Source organism: Rhyacophila brunnea, unplaced genomic scaffold, assembly GCF_057557595.1.
Source record: "Rhyacophila brunnea isolate RB1 unplaced genomic scaffold, BYU_Rbru_1.0 scaffold_22, whole genome shotgun sequence".
NCBI lineage: Eukaryota > Metazoa > Arthropoda > Insecta > Trichoptera > Rhyacophilidae > Rhyacophila > Rhyacophila brunnea.
The window spans coordinates 4012772-4033566 of NW_028232882.1; the positions used below are offsets into that span (position 1 = coordinate 4012772).

The following is a 20795-nucleotide window of genomic DNA, read 5'->3' on the forward strand; positions in this document are numbered from 1 at the left end:
AAACATTAACAGTATTTTAGCTCGGTATATCCGATAAGTTGCTCGTTATAACAGTGAATAAATTAAATGTATGGCGAAAATCATAAACCATATGTCAACAAATGTTTCCTTATTACATCCGAGATTTCGTTATGTCCAAGATCGTAATAACCGAGTTCGACTGTAATTATTTTCGTAAAAGTTATATACTCCGTGCCGCGCTAGAAACTCGCGTCCGAATCCCTTGCTGATTTAATTTTTTTCATATATTGTTAATTTGCTTTAAAATATTTTTTTTCTGAGTTACAAATAATATAAATGCCAAATAAAAGTTATGGTAATGTATAGTGTGTCAAAATTATTACCTACCTTATTTTACTAGTATTGTGAAATTTATTATAAAATATGTCTATTTTAGTGATTAAGTTTGATTTGTTTTGTTATTGTGACGCACGTTGAATATATATCTGACTATCAAAAAATTCAAATAAATTTCATAAAACAAAAATTTGTTTTTATGGTAACATGTAACTTTAGCTTTACAAATTACACTCCGTTACCATTTCGTTCCATTCCGAAAATGTCCCCAAAAAAGTTGAACGTAAACTATTTTTCATTTGATTATTAAATAACGAAACATATATATTTTTCCAATAAAATTTAGTAAAAGTGATTACTGTCTTTAAAAAAATAGCAGAACGAACATTGATTGGTTTTTTCAAATACTAAAGGAAAAATGCTCTGCCATTATAGACATAGGGTAACGGAGTGGAACGAAATGTGCCCAAGAATTAAAATTCAATAATATTTTTTGACTATTTGTACTTTTATTTCTAAGTGTATGTTTTTTTTAATCTAATAGAGCTCTCTTAAGTGATAAAAAGTGTCTCATTCATCTTTTATAAGCTTAGTTTCGTAATCACGGAACGGAAACTTATTATGCCCAATGTCATAAAAAAATGATATAAATATTATATCATCAATATTTTGCCACCAATTCAGCAATAGAACAAGGAATCTGCTAGCTATACAAAAATGGTTAATTTGAGTGAAAAAATAATATTACCCAAATTTCAAACATTTACAAACTTTGGCGAAAATGCCCATATATTACATTATATACTTACCTATTTAGATATTTTTGGTATAAAATATAAACATTTTAAAGAGATTTTTTAATCCATATTTATTAGTGGATAATTATATTTATTTTCTTCTATATATTTCACGAATATCGGTATTAATACTGGTATTAAATAGAAAATACTGAAATACTGGTATTGGTATTTTCATTCGTATTGCAATCCCTAAGTATATCGTTTTATTTACATTTCTCATAAGTTAATAAATAAATAATTACAAGATTAAAAGAACTTTCTATATACCACGTTTTTAAATTTTCTGTTGAATCATATAAACTTGACAATTCTATGTTTGTAATTTAGGACAAATAAGGCCATTGTCAAAAAATCATTTTTTTGCTATTTTGCAACAAACAAACAAATATAGAATACTGATATGTCATTTCAATTTCCATAGTAACGCACGTATATTTTAATAATTTAGTTGCTAGGACCATCCCCTTAGTAACCAATAATAGTATTTTACTTTTTACGGATTTCTTCCAAAATAATTTTTCATACAAAACAGAATTAACTGAAAATTAATTCAATTCTACTTAAAGATAGCTAAAAGTATTAAAATAATGCATTGGCACCGTGTTCTGATATATTCTAAAAGTTTCAAATGTTTAGCTAGTCGGGAAGTTAGTAAAAAATCGATTGCAAGATTTGTACTGGATAAACAACCACCGGACAAACAAGAATCCGAGCTAAGAAAAACGTTGTAAAATATTCTAAAAATGAATATGCAAATAAAATTATATTTTATTATTTATATGAATAGCCCTATATTCAAGAGAGCCGGGGAGATATCTTACGATGATTTTAATAATTATAAATTGTAATAATTTAAATTTTGAATTTATCTAGCAACATCGATGTCGACAGTTCTAATTTTTTTTAAATAAATTGTGTTAACACAATTTTGGCGCTATTTTAACAATTCCGCTCCATTTTGCGCGTGACTACGAGAAAACCCAAGTTCCTATTAAATTATGCGCAGAGTATTTCGGATATAAATTATGAAATGCGGCCGGTGGTACGTCGGGGAAATTTTTCTATTCGTGCAGCGCCCGCCCGAGGAAACCGGGAAATACCCCAGACACTTATTTATTTTTTTATTGACGTGAGGAATTTTTTGTTTGATGGTTTTCCCCGCCAAAGCTGGAAATGTGATTAAGATCGAACGAGGTCGGATATTCCGGCAGCCAATTTTTTCATACAAAAACACGATGTAATTAGAATAATTTTGCTTACAACCGGCATAATTTTGAGTTATTTGTATTCATAATATTATAATAAAACTCTTTTCCAATATTGTCACATATATCAATTTACCTAAATATGTATTTTTTTAGATTGTATAATAAATTTACGATTGAGTAATAAAAAAATGATAAAAACGCATGAAAGTAACTGTATGCCGTATGGACATAGTAATATTATATCATACAATTATAAATTATGCATATAAATAAGAAAAGATTATTAATTAAAGTATTATTATATTAAATGTAGCAATCATACCACTCAGCATTAAATTAGTGACACACTAATTCAATATCATCGTCTACATTGCAAGAACGCGTAACTCGATATTTTGGTAAAAGTAACTTTTCTTATTTTTTATCATTGGCTCATTTTTGTATTAACACATATTATGTTAATTTTCAACGCGGAACGCATTTATTCATATTTGCAATACCAAGTGTTGTTTTTATTTTATTGCAACATCACGCAAGTTGGCAGATCGCTATGGCGGTGACAATGTGCTGACTATATTTCTCAGTTTTATAATTTTTTAAAATACTCGTTTTTGTCTCTCCTGTAAAATTTTCGAAATTGAAGATAAGTGTTCTTGCTGTATTGGCGACGATATGCAGATTTTGTTGTGAAAATAAAACAACGTAGCGGAAACGATTGTCAGCATTTCCTTAATCATAATCTAGATCAATAGGGTTTATTACGATTTGTTTAATTGCGACAATGTCTCTGGTAATGTATGAACTGCACTTGAGGTGTCTGGAAACAAAAACGGCAGTTTTTAAAAATTGATAAAAACAAAAATGGAATTGTCCACCAGCTGCCACCATAATATTGCCGTTTTTGTTTCTATAGATTTTTAAAAACTTCCGTTTTTGTTTCCAGACACCTCATTTATATAAATAGCAAGGACAATCATAACTCATCACTCAGAGCACTACTCACATCGAGTCCGTCACTCGGAGCGCTACTCATCTCGAGTCCAGTCTCTCGGTTATATTAATATCTTGGTACATCGCCATTCAATTCAATAATACCGATATTCAATCTCATCAGTACATCCGTACCACACGTACATAGATTTTAGAGTATTAATAATTTCTTTAATCATAACTAGATCAGTAAGGTCTGTTTTGATTAGTAATAACGATAATATCTCTTGTAATATAATATATACTGCATTAGTATGAATAAGAAAGACAATCTATGAATCCTCACTCAACTTATCGAGTCCATTACTAGATGTACTACTGTTGTCACGAGTTTTTCACTTGATATAGTACATCCATTATTCTACTCGATTTAAGATACTCAGTTCATTAATATAAATTAATCTCTTGATCATCTCGATCTCCCCAGTACACCAATATTTAGCGATTATAATCTCACGTTATTCAGATTCTTGTATCAACCAATAAACTCTCATCTCAACAATCAGGTTATAACGACCTTCTATCTTCTCCACTTTCGTTTACCTCGAAATACACAATCTTTCTGGCAATAGTAAAAAACTAGAATAAACAAAATGATAAAAACAAAACTGAGTGGGGATTCTTTCAAGCCCCACTTATGCATTTTCAAATTCGAGGTTGTTTAGTTCTCATTCTGTCTTCCATTGGCCCACTTCAAGTTTACTGATTCAATGGTCTCTACAAAGATATGGTAGGTAGGGTTAGGATATAAAGTTGCCTAAATATTATAATATATCTTTATACGTAAGAGTTTCTATTCCACATAATGAATTATAAATAAAATGTAAAAAACAAAATTGTATACCTAAATACTATGTTATAATATTATAATGATCAGGATGCAATTAATTCGATTATAATATAAATATTACCAACAATGTATAAATTTACGTAATATCACAGAATAACTACCTTTCACATGTATACCGCAGTATGTGTATATTATACTATATTAAAACAACAGTCAAATAATATATTGGTTATATAATTATGCATATTTAATAATTGTAATTTAAATAATTTTAACTATGTTTTTGGCAACGTTTTTCTCTGTTAAGTCATTTGGTATAAACTTCTTCTTCTTCCACCCTGTCACGTCCCAACATTGGGACATAGAGCAAGCACAAGTTGGCGCCACTTCCCTCGGTCCATCGCCAACTCCTGCGCCTCCCGCCATGTCAGACCTGCAGCACGTCGGTCGTTTTTGTAGCATCGCTGCAGGGTGAGGGAGGGCCGGCCACGGCGACGGAACTCTTGAGGCTGTGCCACAAGGGTACGAAATGCCGCACTCTTTGGCGGCATCCGGAATGCGTGTCCCAGCCACATAAATCGTCTCTTTGTGATAACTTCAATCACCGAAGGCTGTTGTGTCTGCTCACGAACTCGGGTGTTTGTAACGCGGTCGTTCCAATGTACCCCTAAGATTCGGCGAAGACATCGATTCTCAAAGCTCAAAAGCCGAGACTCTTGAAGCTTAGTAAGATGCCATGTCTCACAGCCATACAGGAGCACAAGTAGCACGCACGCGTTAAACAAACGACATTTGGTCCTCACAGAATACAGCCTTGACCTCCATGCGACTCCAAGTTAGTTGAACGCAGAGCCCGCTACACCCATGCGGATTCCAAGCTCACTAGAAATAACACCATCATCGGCAACCGTGGCACCCAAGTATTTGAATTTGGACACCAACTCGACGGGCAGACCGGAAACCCGCAGAGGAGTGTCGGCGTCGATGCATGCAGCACTGCACATGGATTTGGTCTTAGCGGCATTCAGATTATATATGTGTCGCTACATTTCAAAATCAGCCAAGTCCACCTTTAGGTATTTTTGACTTTTTTGTGAATTGCTGAAGAACTACTGCTTTCTAACATTTCTGCATTATCAAAATGTGGAATTTATTAATTTTAAATATTCTGTACTCGAAATAATATAAACTTTCACCCTTGTGACTGTGTATTTGAGAAAACAAAAAGCTGTTTTTCTCCTATTCATCTATTATGGCTGATTTTGAAATCTAGCGACACATATATATACTAGTGATGCACAAACTGCTCGTGGACCGCATGTAGCCCAAGATAACAAGTACCTACTCCATCAAAAATTTTGCATGGAATACGATAACATTTAAATTCATTATATACTAAGTTCTATAGTGAAAATACGTATGTACGTAATGCAGAGATGAGAGTGATTGGGGTAGCTGATATTATAGAACATTAAATTAAAAATAATAAAATGTCTGTCCCTTCTAGTATAATATTTCATTATTTTTCAACATTTTTACCCACTACAGCTCTTGAAAAATTAGAAAATGGATCCTTATATCAAATAGGTTATGCACAACTGATCTATAATACTGACTGAGTGATTCTATAACATGAAACTAGCCTTGCTTTATTATAAATCCAGAAAAATACTAGGTAACTACGCACAGTGTTATTATTTTTTAAACTGTCATATTGTCATTTCAATATAGAATAACAGTAAAGAAACTCAAACTTATATGAATATACATTTACATTATTTTGAATTAAATAATCCACAAGAGTGTATTGCTCAGAAATTATATTTTTTAATTCATCTATTATAATAATTCCAATAAAATAATGACAAAACAAAAGAAAATAGATTTTCTGTCATTTAAATTTACAATAATTCTGAACTGAACAAAACAGTTATACCAATAAATTGTAAGTCATATTTTTATAGCAAGTAGTTATATCGTTGTCTCATGTCTTCTCTACACAGTAATAATATATTTCTAAATTCTCATGTTTCATGTAGTTATTTTTTTACGGTTAAAGATTTTTTTTATATTAGAGATTTTATGTTATTTAAGTATTAAAAATATAACTAACCCTTATTGAAAAAATCAGCTTTATTTAATTTCATAATAAGTTAAACTTCAATAAAAGCAATGCCGACCGTAAATCATATTTTCTGAAGCATTAATACGATTTTGCGGTCCGAAAAAAAATTATCTATCGATTCATAATTTTATTTTCAAATCCTGAATAAGTCAAATGATTATTTTGACTGAGATATTAAGGCGATTAAAAGTTAAGTCAATTTTGGGTACGTATAAAAAGTTGAATAACGAAATCAAATAAAATTACTGGAAAATTTCAAGTTTCACTAATATTCACGAAGTTAAGCCGAGCTTTCAGAAATTTAATTCTAATGGAAAGCTTTTTGGTTATTAATCAAAACCTATTAAATTCATTTGAAAAGAAGGAAATGATAATGAATTACTTTAACAAAAATCCAACGATATTTTTTTTTAAAAATTATGAAAGGCTGGAATTAACACATAGTTGAATAAATAATTGAAACCTCGAAAAAAAGAAAATAATAAATTCTTTAAAACAGACTTGAAAATTCTATAAAATCTTTTTTTAAAGTTCTAAGATCTTTACGCTGACATTGATTCTAAATTCTCACGTGTATACAATTTAAATAAAGCAAATTAGGCATTTTTTTTTTGAATTAAAACACATGATATGTACATAAGATATTAGTATGTAGCTGAAATACGGGGGGGAAGGTGTTCCATGTCAGCTATTTTCTGGTATTTTCAGAGGTTAAGCCTGAATAGTACGTAAGATTTGTAGAAAAACTATTTATATCATTATGAAGCTTATTCATCGTCAAATATTTATGTAAAACATTTGATAACTACATAAAGTATTTTTATGACGTAAAATAATATTCTTTGAAACCGTGAAACGTGATAATTGAGAACGAAGCCATATTTTTGTGACATTAATAGGCTGTGATGATGACAAATTTTTCCCTTAATTATTATCTCAAACGATTTATTATAGATAGTTGTAATGTTATAAAACATAATGTAGTAAAATATATTCAGTATAATTATAATATTTGCAGTTTCTATTGGTTCTAAATCTAATGGAAGCGAGTGGACATTTTGTTATTTAAATATGCTACAATTATAGACATACGAAATAATATAAAGCTACGTATCAGAAGGTTTATCATTAATCATTGAATAAATGATGAAATATCTTGTTAGTTATAAATTTGTAATACTAAATAGAGACCTTTTTAAAACAACTGTTTCCACGAAATATTCGACCATCTTGATATCCGCCAGACCCACCTGCGAATTGGTGTATGATGTATGGAATCTTTAGCTGGTATTATTTTAACTTTATATGACCAAAAAAATACGCCAACACACAAGTATTGTACAAAAATATGTTTATAAAAGTGAATGCTACAAATTGAACACAAAAATAGGCGAAACAAACACAAATTCGAACATATTATTCAAAAGGAAAACATATTTTGACATTTGAGGACAAAACAAAAAAAAATCTGAAGAAATTTGTATTTGCGTCAATTCTACGTTATGTCATACTAAATCATACATTATAATTTTTAACACTGTTGCAATCTATTTTGCCTAATATTGCAACATAGCAATCAGTTTTCTGTCCCTTTCTATAACTATCTCCCTCTACATTCAAAATAATTATGATTGTAGTAGGTATGTATTTTATAAATTGTGATAGATTTTATTTTATTTCAGTGACATATATCGGGTCGTCCAGTATTGCCATATCTACTAAAATATTATTGAATTGATATTTTAGTAAATAAGAGAATGAAGTTTTTCACCATTTGTATCTACTATTAGTTTTACTATTTTTATTTAATAAATAATACACATGAGGTTTTACGAATTTCACATTTGTTATTAAACATACTTACATAATTTAGAACACCCCAAACACATCGCGAAGTAAAAATATCTATATTTTTTACTTAGCCAAAATTATGAATCAACATAGGTTAGGTACCTACTGATGTTTATATTACAGAAAATTTAACTTTTACTAAATTATGAATTTGCGAGATTATAATAATACAGATGATTTTAAAGAATACTTTCATCAAATAACATAATAATGGATGCCTGTACTTACATAATATTTTCCAATGTAATTTTTTTTTTAAAAACTAACTTTAATTTCGAAAGTTTAGCCTGGCAATACTATGAACGTCATTTATTTCAGCGGGAATGCGAAATTTTCATCCTCGGTTTTTGACATAGGTACCTAACAATATTATCACAATTATTTATATCGATTGTACTTACAAAAAATGCCACGAACTCACTATCCGATGGCTGGAAGTTCCAAAAAAAGACGTAGGAGAAAAGATGGAAATATTAATACATTAAAAACACAAAGGTTTGAAATTATTATTTTATAATTTGACATAATTATACATAGTTGAAAAAACCACATTTCACAGAAAATTTTGGTTCACAATATTTATTTATCTTGCAAAAGGAAGTTTTGCGTATTACTTATTAATACACACAATTAAGTATAATGATCATTTGTACTTATATTATTTTTATATTATGTTTGTGCCATGTCTTATTCGAAATTAGTGTGTCTGTGACAAAAATTATAATCTGGTACAATAATTAATAGCAGCTATACATTTTGTTTTCTGTTAACTATCTACTAAACTAATATTTTTGAATGTATTATAGTATTGATATATTGCCGAAGACTATGCCTGAGCATGGAAATCCTCAAAGCATACTACCTGAACCAGAATTTCATCCCACATTTGAACACGAACACGAAGAATTTATTATAGAAAATGAAATTGAAGATTCAAGCCCTAAATTCCGTGTAGAAGGCCGTAGAATTATAGACTTTTCATATTTTTTCCAACAACTTCAATTAATTAGCCACCATGATTCTCCATTTAATTGTAATTTATCACATTTAGAAATTTTTGGGGAAAATCGGGATAACTTTAGTAGTACATTTTTTATTCAATGTAAACTTTGTGGTAAAAAATTAAAATTATATACCACTGAAATGAACAAAAACAAAATGAATCTGTGTGACGCATTTGTATCCAGTATAATCAGTATCGGCAGTGGATTTTCAAATCTGGAAGAAATGTGTTCAGCAATTGACGTACCATCGATTACAGCAAGAACATACAGAAAGAGTCAACAGAAGGTGTACGAGTGGTTTGAAGAAACCAAAAATAAGAGTATGGAAAACGCTGCGAAAGAAGAGCGACAACTTGCAATCGAAAATGGTGACGTCGATTCTTCTGGTATTCCCATGATATCAGTTGTTGCAGACGGCTGTTGGTCGAAACGTTCATACAGATGCAATTATTCCGCAGCATCTGGCGCTGCCACGATCATTGGTCAAAGAACCGGAAAGATTTTGTACATGTCAGTGAAAAATAAATATTGCGATTTGTGCGCCAAAGCTAAAAATAAAAATATCCCTGCTCAACAACATAAATGCTTTTTAAATTATACCGGTCCGTCAGGTGGAATGGAATCTACAGCAATATTAGAAGGCTTTAAAGAATCTATTAATACACATGGATTGATTTATTCAAAATTGATTGCTGATGGAGATTCCAGCACATACAAAAAAATTCTTGATTGTCACCCTTATCCGAATGTAACTGTCGAGAAAGTTGAATGTAAAAACCATTTAATTAGAAATTATTGTGGCAAAATAGAGGCATTAACCAAAGACACAAGATATCCCTTGAATGTAAGAAAAATCATTGCGTCAAGAAAAAGACGTCTGCGGAAAGCCGTCATAGGTGCAATCAAGTATAGAAAACTACAAGATAGTACTTTCGAAGAAAAGGTTATCGCTCTGAAAAAAGATTTATTTAATGGACCGCACCATGTTTTTGGAGACCATACTTCTTGTCTACCATATTTTTGTACAAATGAACCAAATACAGAGGACATGCTTGATGTAAATTATGTACCAGCATTAAAAGAATGCAGTCTATTTTCTCAATTAATGATATATAATTCTCGTTTGGTGCTAAATTCAAAAAGTTAAATTTATAATTTTTCTACTAATATTTCAGAATCTTTTAATAACATGATTGCAAAATTTGTAGGCGGCAAGAGAATTAACTACTCTCAAAGACAATCGTACATGGGACGATGTGCAGCGGCGGTAATCGCATTTAATACAAATAAGTTACATTGCACAATTCAAAAACAAGTTTATAAAAATAGCCCAAAAGCCTTCATAAATCGCTTAGAATCAAGAAGGTTGAAAATAAATAAAAAAAAAATAGGAAAATCTTGGCGAAAACCAATACATACTGTTCCTTTATCTAATCCAGATTATGGAGAGAGTTGCCAAAAACCTGATATGGACAAAAATCAATATCAATTGTTAAAAGAAACTTTTTTGAAAAAACTCAAACTGACAAACTATGAGAGGAGGGATATAGAAAGACGCACCGTATTACAATCTGAATGTGCAGAATGGCTAGAAAGGCGACGAAACCTTCTTACTGCCTCTGTTTTTGGTAAGGTGTGTAAGCGGCGAGAAAATACAAAATTTGGGCCTTTGGTAAAACGTTTATTATATAGCCAATCATTAGCCAACGTGAAAGCGGTAAAATATGGTAAAGAAAATGAATCAATAGCTTTACAACAGCTTAGTGTACAAGAACGGATTAAGATTGAGAGATGTGGATTGTTTATCGATGATGTGTATGATTTTATCGGTGCAACGCCAGATGGCATCAGCGATGATGATACAATTATTGAAATAAAATGTCCTTTCTCAGCTGCTGGAATAAGTGCAGATGAAGCTATTGTACAGAAAAAAATTAAATTTTGGAAAGTAGATAAAGACAGGAATATGGTAATAGATAAAAATCACGATTGGTACTTCCAGATTCAGGGGCAGCTTCATATTACTAAGAAAGATGTCTGTTTATTTGGAGTTTGGACGGGACATAATTTTCCTGTTAAAATAGAATTAATCAAAAAAGACGAGACATTTTGGATTGAAAAGATTGAAAAAAAGATATATCACTTTTATATGAATTGTCTACTGCCAGAAATAGTAGATCCCAGAACCAGTAGATCTATGAATATTAGAGAACCAGAAAGGCTGAATTTCTAAATTTTTATTTTAAATTTTATTATGCTTAATATATTTTCAACAAGTCTATATTACATCACTATTTTATAGTTCATCAAGATATATCTAATTTACTAATATAGTTTACTGTTACGAGACACCCAGAACGAGTGTAATTTTATGAAATTCAAAATAATATGTATACTTACATCTAAATAATGATACCTGATCTTGCTGGCGATTCCACTGCGCCATATTTTGTATAAGCATTCGTCTCTGCAGCCGTGAGTTTTGGTTCCGTGTAAAAAGTACATTTTGTTCTCAAGGTCAAAAACCAAATTGGTTGTGCCAATGGCTTATAACCATTCCTCATAAATGATTATAACTGATATCACCTCATGATCAGTGCCACGCACGAGTTAACTCGCGGGATCTTTTAAACGTCATAACTTCTGAATGAACTGTTTGTGTATATTTTCTTAACAATATTTATCATTTTAGTGTGAAAATATTCACGTTAAACATGTTGATTTGGTAAATTTTCACAAATATTTATCATTCTATTCTTATTTCATATTTTTTAAGGGATTCATTTTATTCCAAAAATAACTGACCTACAAGTACCCACCTGGTAAAAATTGAATTTGGATTGGATGGAATTTCCTAGTAGATGTTCCAACTAAACAACATGACGCTTTCTATATATTATTTACTGTTAGTTTTGAAATTATTGTATTTGAAATAAATAATGTATCAATAATACACATAGAAATCAATAGATATATAAAATAGATATCACAGTTTAAAAATCAGAAAGATCAATGCATATTACCATTGTTTATGTTACAATATAAAACAACATTTATCATTGAACGTAGGTACCAAGAAAAATAGACTTCATTAAAATGTGTCAATATAGTATATACCCGATATAATTATATAAATTATTATATTGTTAATTACTCTGTGGGGTCCATATATACTGCTTCAATTGTAATTTAATTTTACAGTATAATTATTTATGTTAAGTACTTGATTTACTTATTATATGTACAAATGTAATATACTTACCTACTTATTAGGATATATCTTGGTGAATTTTAAAATAAGAGGAAATTAAATGGAGGTCATCGTGTCTAACTAGATGTCTAACTAGACGTTGTTAAGTCTTATATAAATATTTATACATTATTAAATTGTTTTTCTGTTTTTTATTGATGTAAAGACATGGCATGTATTCAAAGTAATAACAAATTAGCTGTGTACTATTTATTTAACTTATATTAAAACCCCAAGATTGATTTCGTCTTACGACATATTTTATTCTTCTAAGTTTTACTATGACATTGTAATATGAACCATGGATATAGTATAGTACTTAAAAAAATCAAAACTGGTAATATATTATTTCAATATTTAATAGTCAATTTTCATTTGAAGTCAGCATTTAATTACTGGTATAACACATAATTATTAACTGATATCTACAACTTCAGATGGACAAATTAATTGATATATCATATTATCAGTTTTCATTTCCTTTCAACAATGTATTCATTCTAGCAGCTATTTTAAATATCTTACTAGTTTTTATGTCATGGCACCTTACAAAGGCTCCGAGCAACCGTATACTGAGCTTCGAGAACAGATGTTTACGACGGATACTGGGTGTGCGGTAATTTTAGAAGTAACGGGAGATAAAAGAACGCACCAAATAGCCTCGCATCACGTTGAGAGTGAATACGCAACTTTGTACCTGGCCCGGCCACGTGCTGCGAGTGCCTGAAGAGAATCCCAATCTGGTTTGCCTGTTCTTCAAGCCAACCGGATTCCGGCGTCCTGGATGGCCGCTAAATACTATCTATATAGCATATCTGGCGGAGTTACGGGCTGCTAGTATGACCTGGAACGATGCAAAAAAACTAGAGTGACAGAGATTCTTGGAGGCGCCGCATTGTATCCATATGCTGCAACTAAGATGCAGATATAGCCGAAGAGAAGAATTAATATACAGCATCTAGAAAACTTAAAGTCTTTGAAATGGTGTTAGAAAGACAATGTTTCTAATATCAAAGTGATATTGAGGATGAAAAAGAAAAGACTTGGAGAGTAAGCTCTACCAAATGACATACCTGATATGATACAAGTAACTGATATGCAAAATTATATTATATTTTAGAATATTATGAATCAATTTAGCAACTTTTATATCATTATCGATAATAAATTTAGTGCAAAAATGTAATTATAAAATTGTTTTATTTTTTAAATATGTATGCGAGATAGACATAGCTATAGGTTACAAACATTAGTCACTTTATATTTACCTTTTGTAATTGTACTATTAAATCTATAAAATGGGTATATATGCTTGATGGTCTACGTCATAAATAATATTATATGAATCACGCCATGTTCGGATCGTACGCCGAAAGTCGGATTTATTTCATTATTAATTAAAAGATTTATTTCATTCCATCTTATTCATATGAAACCGTCGACAAGCAAAGATCTCGGTAGACATTTTCTCCATCTGCAAAAAACATAACATATGAACTGTTAATAGTGTGATTTTTAATCTTTTATAGTGTGCGACTGTTTGAAGAATGGTAATTAAAACGGATTAGTGATAATACAAAGCATCAAAAAAGATTGATTAACTAAAATAAAGTAATCAGGTAGGTAACATGTTTAATAACAACTAGAACGCCTTAGATTATATCAAACAAATAAATATGAAATCACAGGCATTCTCGCAATAACCTCTAAACTAACCACGCAACTAATGTAGACTAAGAAAACAATAAATTAACACTTGAATAATATATGCAAAACACACAGAATACTACTACAGTAATAAATAACATAATATTGTACTTACAGATAGTGTTTCTTATTCCTGATATAAAACACAATTCCTTCGTTAGGTATCTTGCAATTTGCTATCAACATAATCTGACAGCAGAGAGTTTTTTCTATTAGTCTATGGCCAAAAATACGGATTTACTTGGCCGGCTAAAAAAAAGATTTTAATATAGCAAGAACATTTTGAATATGCGACAAATAAATAAAAGTATATATAATATAGTTGTTAAAAAAATCTGTGTACATTATAAAATATATTTAATATTATAAATATATATATTTTTTAAATTCATGTTATAATTTGTAAACGACGAAGCACGTCAGCTAATACGCATAGTAAATGTTTAAACTTTGGTAATCAAATTCGAATGTGACAGAAAGAGAAAGAAAAACTTTTTAATCATATTAGCATGCGTAAAAGAGATGTAACATAATATCACTTTCACTTTAAAAATCATACCTAGTATTCAATGTCATAGTTCAACTTTAAATGAAAAAACAGAAACTCTAGGTAAGCATGTGTGCCCTTAAGTGATGCCAATTTATGAATGAAGGGATGAAACTATCTGACAAGTTGAAGTAAAGCCGAACTGCTAGCTAACATCGAAGCACCTGACTAATGCGATTGTGACCAACGTTCCCTCTCATTTTTCTATTGTATGTGCAGATCACCATCACCTGGTGCGGTAAATTTACAACCCCCTTCCCCCACAAACACACACACATACAATTGTTCATTCAATCCACAACATAAACATAAACATAAAAAGATAAACAAAATATATCACCAACACAGGTGGTCATTGATAAACACTAAAATACGTATCTTCTTTTCGTATGATTTGGCACGCCATAGAACGGGACGGAAATAGTGATCCTGCTAGACGTAAAATTTCACTTGCGTGCTCGCGTTAGTCGCACTTCACCTTCGCCTTCCGAGAAATTAGTCGAAGAATTGTGCATGTGTTAGTTGCGTGCATTCGAGCAAAACTAGAATCTGGCAAAGGAAACTTTCTTTTACAATATTTTTGTGTGAGGACTGTGCGGGGGATGAAAACATGTGTGCGGACACATTTTGGTAGATGTGCGCGCACACACCTTACAGGGAACATTGGTTGTGACGTCCCCAGCTTGCCATACGTATATTATAATAATAAAAGATAGCGTCTATCTAAAATAATTCTAAAGCAGATGTCTTTAAACGTGCTAGTGAAGAGAATATCCGGGAGGAATAGAACGAGTCTTTGCTGGGGTTGCAGTATGGAGAGGGACGCCAAAGAACTATTACTGGTGGGCGATTAGAATGCGAAGCAGAAAATTGAGGAGATCGAAGTTTGATTTAGAATGTAGTGTTATTATTCATAAGTAGCACTGGATATTTAACGGAAATTAAATTCAATGTCTACGCTTTTGCATAGTTTTCTTTTGTACCATTTTTTTTAATGTTTTGTGATGTTTAGTCGTTAAATTAATATGGAAAAAAATGTTACAAATAGAATAAGAAATAAATCATGATGATACGTTGTATTTCACTGGCTATAAACAATTTAAATAAAATTTAACACAGTCTTACCTTTCACTAGTAGTTAAAAGTCAGAGGTTGCAAATAACATTTCTCATTTCAAAATTTCTTGAAAAATAATGAGAAAAGATTATTTGTTTCAATTTTTAATTGTGTCTTAATTCTCGAGAAATCGTGAATAATATTTTCGCGATATCGAGAATTTTTAGCAGGAATCTGTTATTATAAATTCATAAAAAGTTCTTGACTTCCGGATGTTTTCCTAAAAGAGCCTAAAAAGCTCTTCAAGTTATTTTTAGACAACATTCATTTTCAACTAAAAAAAAACCTTAATAAAGGTCAAGTCTTTGATTTAGGGTATAAATTTTAGAACTTAAAAATCCTCTCAACTTTTGATCTGAAATTAGATTATGTTTCGTATTCGAAATGGTTAAGGCTATACCTCAGTTGAGGCATGGTCTAAAAAGATCGTGGCTAGGCGATGCGCGGATTGCGGGTCGCGGGTTCATATGACGCATGCCGAACGAAATATAATTTGTCATATAAATCCAACATGCGACCATTTAATGTTCTGTTTATTTAGCGTTTTTTTCCAGACGTATTCTGCAGGTACCAAACTAAAAGACTCCAACCTTCGCACTGGATCAGCCAGTTCCTCACCGGCCATGGCAACTTCGCCGCCAGACTCCACGAGTTTGGCTTGATAGTAGATGGGCCGGGTTGTACCTGCGGGCATGACCACCAAGATGTTGAGCACATCCTCTGGGATTGCCCGCTTATGGAATTCGAACGAGCGGCGCTGTTTGCCAGGGTCCGTCCTCACACGGGCCCAATTGTTCATGGAGATCTGGTAGCAACCAAGGCCAACTTTGCGGTATTTGAGAAATTTGCAGCGTCGTATGGGGAGTGGGATAGTCCCGACTCTTCTGTAGACTCATCCATTTCAATTCGTGACACTCAGTATGCGGGTACACAAAGCGCTTAACGTCAACGGACAGCAGAGCCAGTCCAAAAAACAAAAATTTTCTTTCTTAACTTTCTTCTTTAAGCACTACGGTGCATGGTTGCAGCATCAGTCCTGTGCGTCTCCGTCTCGGGACGGAATGAGCACTTAAAATCACTTCTTTCAGACACGTTTAAAGCGTCATAGAAAGCGGCCGTGCATATCCACGGTTGTGCATATATGACGGGTGGTGGTGGGCACTTTAACGTATGTTCTATTAGTAACAATAATAATACATTAATTGACATGTTTTCTTTTTCAAGTAAATGTGTAAAGTTTTTAGTCATTTTTACACGATTTAAGAATTAATACCCCCATCGCCATTACGAAACAAATTGACATATTCACACCTCGACGTTCGCTCTCCGACTGCCAGTGAGAACAAAATTTCGTCGCGCCTATGGTTGAAAATTATTTGCCGTTTCACTGAAGTATCGTCTTAATGCACATAGGACATAATTGATCAAAATAAATAATACTTTACATTCATAACATATTTTAGATACCTACGCGTTATTTTGGCAATATTTGAATAATTACCTAGTATTAGTCCTATTTTTTTTAAGCCTTAATTGTTTTCATATTATATTGAAATTCCATTAACTCCAATTCATTAGAGAGAAAACTAAAATAAAACTCACCAACTAATCAGAGGATATTAACAAAATAATAGTGATATTATGTTTAAAAATCAAAATTATCAACAAGATCCAGCACAGACGCTCGGGGAGGGCGCAAAAGATAAGTCTGAATGCTGCCACTTAATGGTTTTTTCTTTACAACAAATAAAAATAATGTACTCATTGAATGTAACTGTCGTTTCATTTGTTAACCCCCAACCCAACGGCATAAGCTTTTAATTAGATTTAATTATTATTGCTTGAAAAAAGATCGTGATTAAATAATAAACTATAAGAATTTTCGGTACTAGTCGGTTATTGCGGATACAGCGGCAAACACATTTTTAAAATAGTTGATATACTGGATTATTTGTTAGTTTGGGTTAGTTTAGGTTAGGTTAAGTAAGGTTAGGTTAGGTTATCCTAACAAATAATCCAGTATATCGGCTATTTTAAAAACGTGTTTGCCGCTGTATCCGGTATAACCGACTAGTACCGAATTTTCTTTTTTAATGAAAATAAAAAATAAAAAAAAGAAAATTAATTTCTCCAGATTAGATTTATCGTTTTTGTAGCCGTGTGTATATCGAATAGTTTATTTTCGTATCAAGTAGCTTTGTCTTGAATTAAAATAATAATTTATTATTTGTTAGTTTGGGTTAGTTTAGGTTAGGTAAAGTTAGGTTAGGTTGGGTTAGGTTAGGTTGGGTTAGGTAAGGTTAGATTATCCTAACAAATAATCCAGTATATCGGTTATTTTAAAAATGTGTTTGCCGCTGTATCCGGTATAACCGACTAGTACCGAATTTTCTTTTTTAATGAAAATAAAAAATAAAAAAAAGAAAATTAATTTCTCCAGATTAGATTTATCGTTTTTGTAGCCGTGTGTATATCGAATAGTTTATTTTCGTATCAAGTAGCTTTGTCTTGAATTAAAATAATAATTTATTATTTGTTAGTTTGGGTTAGTTTAGGTTAGGTAAAGTTAGGTTAGGTTGGGTTAGGTTAGGTTGGGTTAGGTAAGGTTAGATTATCCTAACAAATAATCCAGTATATCGGTTATTTTAAAAATGTGTTTGCCGCTGTATCCGGTATAACCGACTAGTACCGAATTTTCTTTTTTAATGAAAATAAAAAATAAAAAAAAGAAAATTAATTTCTCCAGATTAGATTTATCATTTTTGTAGCCGTGTGTATATCGAATTGTTTATTTTCGTATCAAGTAGCTTTGTCCTAAATTAAAATAATAATTTGCACCAGTGTCTCTTATTTAGAGGACCAGCCGTTATTTATTGCCGTTTGTAATTTAGTACCGATTTAATTTGACTGCGCAGTTTACAAATAAATAAAGACTGTATAGCATTTAACACGAACGCGAAATTTTACAGAAAAATAAAACGCCAAAAAAAAGTTTCTTCATTTATGTCCACGTTTTGGGCTGCAGGAGTTATTTATGCGAAAAGGACGGAGGCTCTACGAAAATAAGCACCCGTATTTCACGAGTCTCTTTTCAATATGGTTGAATTTGAATAATGTTTTTAATTTATTATGTTTATTTATTGCAACCGATGTAAGTAACAATGTAATGTTATGTCAAAAATCCTTTTCATCATTAATCCTCAAACATCTGAAAAAAATCTATTTTATAATATAAGGTTGTATGTCGATAGTGAATACGATGAAAAAAGAAAATGAACAAACTAAAAATGTATATGCTTAGATTAAATTTACCTCAACTTTTTTTTTTTAAAACATCTTTTATAGTTTCTAATATGCCTTCCAAATTGTATTTATTTATTAAAAACTTAGATATAATAATATAAGACAGAGTATCAACTTGTCTTCTTTTTCTTGTCACTACAACCCTGTGTGGCTTTTGGCCACCTCCAGCAGTTCTATCCAGGTCTGTCCAAAGCTGTTTTTTTTCCAGCTTAGGACGACCAAGTTCTTTATATCCATCTTATCGACACATATACCAAGAGGCTTCGGGAATGGGACAACTGGGTATCAAGACAATTAATTGAGCGCCGCACTATCGAATGAAATTAATAGACGTTCGTTACGATTAACAGAAGGGAGACGAGGAATTTTAATAATTTTCTATCTACTACTAGGTATTTTTAATTCATTTTGCTCTAAATAAAATTGTTTTTTTATTGCGAATTAAAAATTATCATGCCTGAGGCTTTATATAAAAATAAAAAAACTCTGTTCTCGTTAGAACTTAGATACGAGTATAAACCATAATTAAATCATTATTTACATATGGATATATAAATTCTCACCAAGTGTTAAATAATAATATAATACTTTAAATAATAATATTAAATATGTAACGTATATTTTTATTTTAGAATTTCATTCGATTGCGTGACGCCCAGCTGTTGTCTCAGCGCCAAATCGTTCTAGACCTGCGGCTTCTGCCTTAAAGGCACTCTCGACCCAAGCAAAGAGACACATCATAACTCGTCACTGTTCTGGCAGAAGACACTAATTCGAAAAAATGACATATTAAGTTAGTTATACCAAAATGTTCCTTATCTCAAACTTTACCATCTGGAAACCATCTTAATAAATAAACAATCTTTATTTTGAAGTCATCCTTTTTACGATTACTTAATAAACTCACATTATAGACCATTTCAAACATCTTAACATTTTCAAAGTCAAATTACTCAAAACTAGTATTCTCCAGTTAGTGTGTTCTGCCAGAACAGAGACGAACTATTATCATTGCTGGCAGAACGACATGTAAGTTTCCCGGCATATTTATGGTAACTCAATCCATGTAAACCCATTTAATCATATTGGTCTTCCGCGATAAAATTATCTTTCATATCTACCATTTATATTTCAAATACTTAATATACTAAAATCAACACTATCCAACAGTTCTTGATATACTTTCAATTTAAATTCTAATTGATTTAAGTTCTTTACTACATATACCTATTCCATTTGAGTAATTTTAATAAATTTCTGAAAACAATTTCATTAATGCGCTTACTGAATGTATGATTAGTAAGTAGGTACATATTGTTATCTAATGTATCAACTACGGGTTTTTACAAACATTTTTATGTTTGATACTTAACTTAGTAAATATTTGTGTTGTTACGTTATTTTAATGCGTTAATTTGTTTTAAAATGAAAATTAACACTATTCCTTGTTAGTCTGACGTGTTTACTATTGGTGAAAGCGCATAGTACCTAAAGATATCAAAAGGTGAAACCAAGGTAAATCAATTATAAGTTAATAAATTAAGTTGCGTGTTTACCATTGGTGAATGGTGAGTATGCATAATAACGAAACATTGGTTTGCAAAAAATGACTCAAATAGAATACTGCAAAACTTTGATCAATTTGAATAAAATTAATAATTCAAACTATGAGTATGTTTGATTTTTTATTTATTATTGCGTATGTTATGAATGAAAAATATAGTTTACTTAAAATAGCATTTATTTTTGAGAGTATGTTAATTGTGTAGTAATTATTGTTAATACTTCAAATGAAAATATTTGATAT

The 20795-nt window shown here is 31.1% G+C and overlaps 1 protein-coding gene and 1 long non-coding RNA gene across 2 annotated transcripts in view; one reads left to right on the forward strand and one right to left on the reverse strand.

The window, feature by feature from the left end:
* The window catches only part of LOC147069950 (cubilin), a 138292-nt gene that overhangs the window by 18314 nt on the left and 99183 nt on the right, over positions 1–20795 (forward strand). The window lies entirely within an intron of this gene.
* LOC147069951 (uncharacterized) lies at positions 12473–14213 on the reverse strand. Its single transcript, XR_015070937.1, has 3 exons — positions 14138–14213; positions 13584–13789; positions 12473–13159 (listed from the first exon to the last, which is right to left on the reverse strand). It is a non-coding gene; the product is annotated as an uncharacterized LOC147069951 (long non-coding RNA).